Source organism: Gossypium arboreum, chromosome 4 (genome assembly GCF_025698485.1).
Source record: "Gossypium arboreum isolate Shixiya-1 chromosome 4, ASM2569848v2, whole genome shotgun sequence".
Taxonomy (NCBI): domain Eukaryota; kingdom Viridiplantae; phylum Streptophyta; class Magnoliopsida; order Malvales; family Malvaceae; genus Gossypium; species Gossypium arboreum.
In genome coordinates this window covers 48,647,245-48,657,422 of record NC_069073.1, presented here as the reverse complement: position 1 = coordinate 48,657,422, position 10,178 = coordinate 48,647,245, and the positions used below count along the sequence as shown (strand labels likewise).

Sequence of the window (10,178 nt, the reverse complement as noted above, 5' to 3'; positions counted from 1 at the left end):
TCCATCTTCAAATCGTCTACATATTTTAGCCTCTGAAGGAATACATTCTCTAGCATACTTACTCAACCGAACGAACTCCCTTTCATACTCAGTAACTGTCATGTTGCCTTGTTTCAACATGAGAAACTCTTTACGCTTCTGTTCAACAAATCTTTCACTGATGTATTTCTTCCAGAATTCTTCTTGAAAGAACTCATAAGTCACTTTCTCTTTCGGTACCACTGAAATCAATGTCTTCCACCAATAATAGGCTGAATCTCTCGACAAAAATATAGCACATTTTAAGCAATCTTCAGGTGTACAAGACAATTCATCAAATACCCGAATAGAATTCTCGAGCCAAAATTTTGCTTTCTCGGCATCATCATCAACATTTGCCCTAAATTCTTCAGCCCCTTGCATATGAATTTTGTCAACTGGGGTTCTGTGAAATTTCATCAGATCCATACCTTGAGGCATCGGGTACAGGTTGATGAATCAGGAGAGGTGGGGGAGGTTGTTGAGCATTCGAGTTTGTACGAACGAACTCCGTGTACCATGCATTCATCATCTACAGAAAGCCTTCCTGAGCCCCTTCTCCTCCTCCTTGACTAACAGTAGGAGGTCAGTTTTCAGTCGGCATCGCCCCTTCAGTAGGAGCTGGCGCATTGGTCTCTACATCATCGGCTACAGCTGGATCGGGATCCATTTACTATAAAAAAATCATTTTAAAGGTCAGGAGTCGCCACACTATCACAATATATATACGGCATGTATAGAAAAACCCGTACAAATTCCACGTTGCCTGAGACAGTCACCAAAGTTGAGCACGAGGCGTTAACAAACTTAAATTATCACTTAAACAATTTCAAACAATTTATTTCACCTTTCGTAATAAACTGTCCATTTGCATCACAGTCACTAAAAAAATCATATCTTGAGTTACAAAAATCAAAATTAAAATCCATAAATTTTCCCTAAAACTAGACTCATATATCTATTTACTAATTATTTTCCAGAATTTTTGGTCAGGCCAATTAGTACAGTTTATTAGTTAAAGTTTCCCCTATTTTAGTGTTTGATTGCTCTAACATCTATTCACTGTAAATCAGTTTTCTCTCTGTACAGAATTCAGATAGCTATACTATTTATTTCTATTAAAAGTAAACTCAATCAGAAATCTATACATATAAAGTATAACTCCTAATTATTTTTTTACAATTTTTAGTGAATTTCTAAATTCAAAATAGGGGATTTAGAAATCGCTCTAACCCTATTCCACAAAAACTCAAATTTCTCATAAAATACAACTCATTTACATGTTTTGTTTCTTCCATACGAAACCGAACTCAATAATCTTCAATTTTATATTTTATTCATCATCTAATTCTGTCTCTACTATTTTTAGTGATTTTTCAAACTCATATCATTGTTGTTGTATGATACTGTTTTATAGCAAATTTCACCTTTTTATGAATTTCCATGGATTAGATAGCACATTAAGTATACATAACACCAAATATGATCTTGATTAGCCATTCTAATGACTAATCATTGCCAAACATTTCCTTACCACCCAATAGTCATATCATAAGATCATATACACAAAATGATTATAATGCTATACATGCAATACTCAAAATATACAAGCCACTATACCAAAATGGTCCACGGATAGTGTGAGCGAGCCTCCGATCGTTCCTGATTTCCTAGCTGGCTTGTCAAAACTACAAAGAATGGAAAGAAGGGAGTAAGCATAAATGCTTAGTAAGTTCACATGTAAATAGCAAGTAACATAATCATGCAATCCAACATAAAACATCATTTGTATAAATGTCACCAAGACATTCATGTTACATTTGCATTTACTATCTTACCACGATTGCATCATACCAAGATCTCAACCCGAGAGTTTAAGCGCATACCTGTCCAAATTTTCTTATGCACCACACTTACCAACATGTCACCTTTGTCTTAAGTATTGTCCTTATTCACTTAAGATTCACCCGTTGAACACACCAGAATATAATTTGGATACATGGATTTTATGCACATAAGTGCCATACCCGCAGCTAGACAAACTCAATACCCTGCGGAAATTATGTAGCCAAGCTACCATGTAACCCGCCCATAAGCGAACTCGGACTCAACTCAACGAGCTCGAGCGTTCGCACCCATAAGTGAATCGGACTCAACTGAACAAGCTCGGAACTCAAATATCCTAGTGACATGTCACTTGTATTCTAATCTATTCCCAAGGTTCAAACAGAATTTTCCTTAATCACACATCTTTGCCGTCTTCCACAGAATTTCAGAATGGATACTTGGTAGCATTTCATATTTATCAAGTAGCTTACATAATTTGGATATTACTAAATAATAATCCACAAACCATAATATTTCATGATAATAATCATCATATCATATAAATAACATTAAATTACTTAAAATGTCAATTATGTTACTACATTTACACATGAACTTACCTCGATACAAAATGTTAGAAATCGAGCCTATTACTCGTAAACTTTATTTTTCCCTTGATCACGACTCGAATCTTGTTTTTCTTGATCTAAAATAACAAATTTAGCTTATTTAATACTCACATTTATTAAAAAAGTCCTTGACTCAAACTTTGGAAAAATTACATTTTTGCCCCTAAACTTTTACATATTTACACTTTTTCCCCAAGGCTCCGAAATTAAACTTCATCCTATTTTCTTATGTTTTATGACATGATGATCATTTTTTCCTTCTATGGCAACATCAAATTCTCACTCTATCATGTACTTATGAACATTAGGTATTTTTACTGATTTTGTTGTTTTACTCGTTTTCTCGTAAGATCGCTTAGTAAAAGTTGTTTAACACAACTTCAAGCTTCATATTCTACCATAAAACATCAAAATAAACACATTTCACCTATGGGTATTTTTCCAAATATAAACCCTAGGTTAAATTATTGCTAGAATAAGCTTAATCAAGTTACCGGGACTTAAAAAACGTAAAGAACATTAAAAACAAGGCTAAAATGGACTTACAATCAAGCTTGGAAGCTTGAAAAACCCTAGCTATGAATTTCTCATGTGAAATTCGGCCAAGGGGTTGAAGCTGGACAAAAATTGGCTTTTAATTTTGTTTTTAATTCATTTTAATAACTAAATGACCAAAATGCCCTTAATTAAAAACTATGGTGTTTTTTCTTCCTTTAGGTATTTTTGACCAAACTAGTATAATGGTCTAATTACTATCCAAGCACCTCCACTTTAAAAACCCATTTGTCACAAGTACTTAGTACCTTTGTGAACTAGAGCACACATTTTACAACTTTTGCAATTTAGTCCTCAAATATCAAATTAGACCCTCTATCGAAAAAATTTCCAAATGAAATTTTCACACAATCATGAAATCATGCCATAGACCTTAAAATGATAATAAAATAATTATTTCTCTCTCAAATTTTTGGTCCCAAAACCACTATTCCGATTAGGCCCTGATTTGGGATATTACAAATTGTCTTACCTCACCTATATATAAGATCCCATTTCTTACCTATCCGTCATCCCTCACTCATTCATCATTCTCTCCACTCTCAACTCTCTTACCTTTCTTTTCCCCTCACGCCTATCATCCTCTTTGCATAAGAACTTTTAGCAAATTAGCCTCTTAAAGAGCCCTTGGTCGGCCGCCTTGGAGAACCATTAGCAAAGATGTGAAGCAAAGGAACGAAGGAGCCTCGTCAGTCAGAGTCTTGGGTGATAGCCACCTGAATTGGGTTTAATCTTTCTTTTCTTTAATTTAATTTAAAGATGTTTGCTATGTGTTCTTTGTACTTTTTTACATCAATGTTAGCTTTATTTTATTTAAGTTAGGATGATTTCTTTGATTAAATAATATTTATTAGATTCATGCTTATAATGTTTGTGCCTTAATCGATCATGTTTTCAATTAAAATCAAGTCTGTATTTCGTTCATATGTGATTGAAGTGCACCTAAATTAGCTAAGCGATCCTCACCAGACAACAGCTAATGGACACGTAATTGAAATGTGCATGCTCAATTTTGATCCTAACCTAATTAAATTGCATGTTACATTACAACCCTAACTAAGCTTTGTTACCTGCATAGTTTTTAGATTTGTGTGATTAAACTATTTCAAACCTAACACGTCTCTGTTACCTTGCACGAATACTATGAAACCCTTAGTAAATACGGATTAGTAAAATGCTTATTTACTAAGTAAAGGATTTCGAAAAGACTAATGTGGTTTCCAAACTCATGAAAGATCGAGTTGCCATGGAATATTTTTCTGAATATTGATAATAAATTTAGTTCAATTAAATTAATTGTCGTAGCTTATTTATGTTATAATTGTTGCTTATTGTGTTAATTCTGCTACAATCTATTTCATTTATATAGTTTACATACTTAGGATAAATTGCATTAGGGATCATTGCATTCGGTTTCATGTACTTAATTTTTCATCACTTCTCAATTATATTGTCTTTGTTTATCAAATTGTTAATATAATTTTACAAATTAAGTGACTTAGCACAAATACAATCCTTGTGAAGACGATAACTTGATACTTACTTATTACTTTATAATGACTGTGTACACTTGCACAAACCCGAGCATTACAAGTTTTTGGCACTGTTGCTAGGGATTGTCAACTGTTGCCATAGTCATTCTTTGTGAAATTATTCATTTTCAATTTGGTTATTTCTAACAGTACTAACTTATTCTTTTTAATTTTGTGATTTTCTTTTTTAGGTGTTTATGAATATAGATCGAATTATCGATTTACTCCTAGTAGACCTTGAAATTGAGCAAACTTTCAAACAAAGAAGACGTGAACGAACAACTCAAAGATAAGTCAAGATAGAACTTGGAAATATGAATCAAGACCAAGGTAATGAAGCCGATCATGTAAGAAATCCCATCCTCATTGCCGATGATAGGGATTGATGCATCAGACAATATGCTGTGCCTCTTTTCAATAAGTTAAATCTAGGAATTAGAAGGCCAGATATTGAGGCAACCCAATTCAAAATGAAACCAATGATGTTTCAAATGCTACAAACGGTAGGCAAATTTAGTGGTATGTCCACGAAAGATCCACATCTCCACCTTTGATTGTTTATGGAGGTGAGTGATTCATTCAAGGCAACTGGTGTGACTGAAGACGCATTAGGGCTGAAGTTGTTTCTGTACTTATTCCAAAATCGAGCACAAGCATAGCTCAATTTATTGCCACCATGTTCCATATCTACATGGCAAGAATAAGCAGAGAGATTTTTGGTTAAGTATTTCTCGCCTAGCAAACATGCTAAGATGAGGAACAAGATTACAACTTTCCAACAATTGGATGACGAGTCTTCGCATGAGGCTTGGGAGCGATTCAAGGAGTTACTTCGTAAGTGTTCTCATCATGGGATTCCTCATTGTATCCAGTTGAAGACATTCTATAATGGTCTCAATGCACATACAAAATTGATGGGGGATGCTTCTACAAATGGTACAATTTTGTCTAACTCTTATAATGAGTCTTATGAGATCATTGAGAGGATTGCAAGTAATAACTATCAATGGCCAACAAATCAAACAGCTTTAGGAATACGTGTAGCCAGAGTTCATGAAGTTGATGCCCTCACTTCGTTATAAGCTCAGGTATCATCTATTTCCTCTATGTTAAAGCAGTTTACCGCTAATAGTGCTAATAATTTTGTAGCTCAGCCACCAAGTCTATTTGAAGTAGTTTCTTGTGTGTACTGTGGGGAAGGTCATTCTTTCAAGATTTGCCCATTGAATCCTAAGTCAGTGTATTATGTGGGGAACCAACACCAAAATAGGAGTGGACAAGGACCCCAGTCCAACTTCTATAATCCTTCATGTCATAATCACACAACCTTTCTTGGAGCAACCAAGGAAATGGACCAAACAACAACTTTAGGCAGCATAGACTCAACCAATGTCAAAGGTTTAATCAGCAAGCCCTAAAATGACATCAAGCTGAGGCATCAAATAGTTTAGAGAACTTGCTGAAAGCATATATGGCAAAAAATGACGTTTTGATCCAAAATGATGTTTTTATCCAAAGCCAAGCAACAGCACTGAAAAATTTGGAAAACCAAATAGGCCAGTTAGCTACAGAACTTCTTAATAAACCGCGAGGAACCTTGCCAAGTGATACTGAAAATCCAAGAAATTTGGGTAAAGAACATATCAAGGTAGTGGAATTGTAAAGTGGTAAAATTCTGGAACCTCGATTGATTGAGGTCGAAGGTAAGCCCATTGAGAAGAATCAACCAGCTGTTGAAATTTTTACGCCAAATAAATCAGAATCTGCAACGACTGACATGGTAAATCCTAAATTAGTGAATTCAGATACTTTAATATCTTCTTTGGATGCAGATTTACCTACTCAGAAGTGTTGTCTGGTTCAATCAAAAGTTACATCACCTTCTTATCCGCAAAGATTGAAGCAACACAAGCAGAAATAGAAGGTGCAATTCAAGAAGTTTTTGGATATTCTGAAGCAATTACACATCAATATTCCATTGGTGGAGGCTTTAGAAAAAATTCCAAATTATGTGAAGATTATGAAGGATGGACTACTATCCAAGAAGAAATAACTGTGTGAGTATAAGACTGTCGCCTTAGCAAAAGAGTGCAGTGCGTTCCTGTTCAACAAGCTGCCACCGAAATTGAAGGATTCAGGAAGCTTTACGATACCCTATAACATTTGTAAATCTTACTATGGTAAAGCTTTGTGTGACTTAAGAGAAAGTATAAACTTGATGCCTAAGTCTATTTTCAAGATGCTAGGGATAGGAGAAGTAAGACCTACAACTGTGATGCTCTAGCTAGCGAATCAATCTTTAGCATACCCCAAAGGAAAGATCGAGGATGTTTTGGTAAGAGTTGATAAATTTATTTTTCCTACTAATTTCATTATTCTAGGAAGTGCCAATTATCTTTGGGATACCTTTCCTAGCCACGGAAAGAATGTTAATTGAAGTGCAGAAAGGTGAACTCACCATGCAAGTTCAAGACGATCAGGTAAATTTTAACATTCTTAAAGTGATGAAATTTCCTAATCCAATAGAAGAGTGTTCAGTTATAGAAGAGATAGAAACCTTGATTTGTAACATCCCGAATTAAGGCTTAGTTAGAATAGTAGTTTTGAGACCACAAATTTGAGTTTAAAATAATTATTATATGATTCTTATGAGGCCTATGATATGAATTCATGCTTATGTGAAAGTTTCATGAAGAAAATCAATGCATAAAATGTTTAATTGAACTTTAGGGACCAAATTGAATAAGAAGCAAAACTTGCATTCTAGAAGCTTTAAGCATGAAATTGCTTTATATTATGAATTAGAGGGTTCTAAATAGAAATTTGACCAATTTCTATAATTTTGGACAAAAATGGACATGCATAGGAAAAATTTGAAAGAAAGACCCTGAGGGCAATTTGGTCATTTGGTAATTAAAAGAATAAAAAGGGAAAACCAAAGAAAGAATGTGTCCATCTTCTCCATGTGCTTGCCAAATTTCTCAATAGCCATAGCTAGGGTTTTGTTAAACATTTCTAAGCTTGATTGTAAGTGTTCCCTAACCCCGTCTTTAATGTTCTTTGTATTTTTGAAGTCTTTGAAACATGATCTACCCATTTCTAGCTATATTTTGAGCTAGGGTTCATGTATAAAATTTGACCCATGTGTAACATGCATGTATTTAGTTGATTAATGGAGGAATATGAATGTTTGATGCATGATAAACATCTTTTACTAGGTGATTTTTAGTGAAAACACTTAAAAAGGGGACTTGTTTGTAAAAGTGTAAAAGTGAGTAGTAATAATATGAAATAAAGGAAAATATGGGCTGATATGAGCATAGTAAAGGTTCTGCTAGGCCTGGGTAACCAAGAGAATGCATGCATTTCATTTTAGGAGCCTAAGGACTAAATCGTAAATAAGTAGAAAGATAAGGGTAAAAAGGTAATTTTACCAAAGCATGAATTATGGATCGATTTGAGTAGTGTCATTAATAAACAAGTTAAATTTGGCATTATAGATCAAGAAAAATGTGAACCAAGTCTTGATTGAGGGATGATTAAAGTATAAGACGATTAGGCTCGATTATCATCATTTTTGTACCAAGGTAAGTACATGTGTAATTAATGTGACAAGGTGGTATGTTATGTTGTGTTAACATTATGTTATAATTATTTTATTGCTTATTATGCATGCTATGTCTAATGGTACTATTGTGAGCATGAATGATATGTAGTCGTTACATACAATATCACGAGCAAGTACGACAAAGTATGCCATGTGCAAGTGAGGAAAATCCCATTTGAACCTTAGGAATAGTTTAAGATACAAGTGACATGTCACTAAGAATTAAGAAGTCCGAACTTGTTTAGTGGTCCGGGTTCGTGATATATGTGGCATTCGAGCTTGTTGAGTGGTCTGAGTTCATAATGAATGCGATACATGTGATTGAGTTCCGGGCAATGGTCTTATGTGTCCTACAGATGGCTTGGTAATCCTTGAGTGGTCGGATACCTGACAGCTTTTGTGAGCAGCCTGTGTAGTTACACCTTGATCGATAGCTTATGTGAGCAAGCCCGTGAGTAGCTCCATTGTGAGCGTTGCATGATATGAGGTAGCTTCGGCTACATATGTTTTTGTGGTATTTATGTGCAAGTTTCCATGTATCCAATAGTATTTCGAGTGTTCAACGGGTATTATAATGAATGATGCGATGAAAGTCCCAATATGGGCATGGTAATGAAGGTAAAGTTATTTGATATGGTATGGGTATGTACAAGTACGTACGTTATACTCATGAGTGATGCCTTGTTAAAAGAATGACATGTGACGAGAAAGTACATTCATATATATATATATATATGAATACTTGATTAATGAGCTAGAATGCTCGAATGATAAATAATCTTGATGGTTATGTTATTATGTCTTGTACGATTATGGTTTACTAATATTGCATATTATTTGCATGTGGACTTACTAAACTTAAATGCTTACTCCTCTCTCTTTTTCATCCTTTGTAGTTCAGCGAAGCTAGCTCTGGGATCACAAGTTTTCAGAGCATTCGATTACACTATCAAAAGAACATTGGGTATAGTGAATTGGTTATTTTGAGTATGGCATGTATAGGGGACTTGGTCATTTTGTGATATGTGTCATGCTATTTGGCCAAATTGTGAAGGCCTATGATGTTTATGATTCATTTTGTAATAGTCATGTGATATGGCTCATGATTGATTCTTGGGTTGTAATATCTAATTGTTTGTGCATACATGTGTTGATGCCTCGATGATGTGCTATGCGGTTGTGTGATTGATATATGGTGAGATATTGTCTTGATGATGTAAAATATGATTGCTTGGTGAATGTATGAAGATTTATGAATTAAATACTAGGAGATAAGGAATGGTTTAATGGCCTAAGATGATAATAGTTATAAATGTGCAACTTGAAATTTTGATAATTAAGTTGATTTGCATGACGTTTGTATAAAATGCTTCTAAATGGTCTGATTAAGGGAAGGTGAAATAGGATGGTATTATAAAGATGTGAAAGTGCTATGGTGTTGAATATTGAGTGTCGAAGTATGTCATGTTTCATGCTCTGAAATTTGCTTAAGTGCATGAGTGATTAAGGGTGGCAATTGGCTTGGAAAATAGCCTTCAAATTGTCCACACAGGTAGACACACGGGTATGTGTCTATGCCGTGTGTGACACACGGTCTATCCCACAGGCGTGTGGAATGGTTGTATGTCCCCTGCACCCTAATTTTTCAAGTCAGTATGCTCAGTAGTAAACAGACAGGCTAAGACACGGGCGTGTGTCTTGGCTGTGTGAGAGACACAGCCTACCCACATGGGTGTGTACTCTGGCCGTGTGAAGTCTACACCTTTTTATGAAAAATTCATTTAATTTTATTTGACCACGCAGTCTGGCCACACGGGCATGTGATACAGCCGTGTGACCCTAAATTGGTGCTGACGTCATAGTCAGAGAGTTACACGGTTGGAGGACACGGGTGTGCCTAGAGTACACGGGAATGTCCCTTGTCTCACACGGGCCTGTGGCTTTATATTAGGGAAAATTTCTCAAACTTTTTTCTAAGTTTTTGTTTTAGTACCTATCCTTTTCCGATGG

General features: G+C 35.0%; 1 non-coding gene across 1 annotated transcript; it reads right to left on the bottom strand.

The window, feature by feature from the left end:
• Window positions 1-5,310: 5,310 nt before the first annotated feature.
• LOC128292241 (small nucleolar RNA R71) lies at window positions 5,311-5,417 on the bottom strand. The gene has a single exon (XR_008282225.1). It is a non-coding gene; the product is annotated as a small nucleolar RNA R71 (small nucleolar RNA).
• Window positions 5,418-10,178: the final 4,761 nt, after the last annotated feature.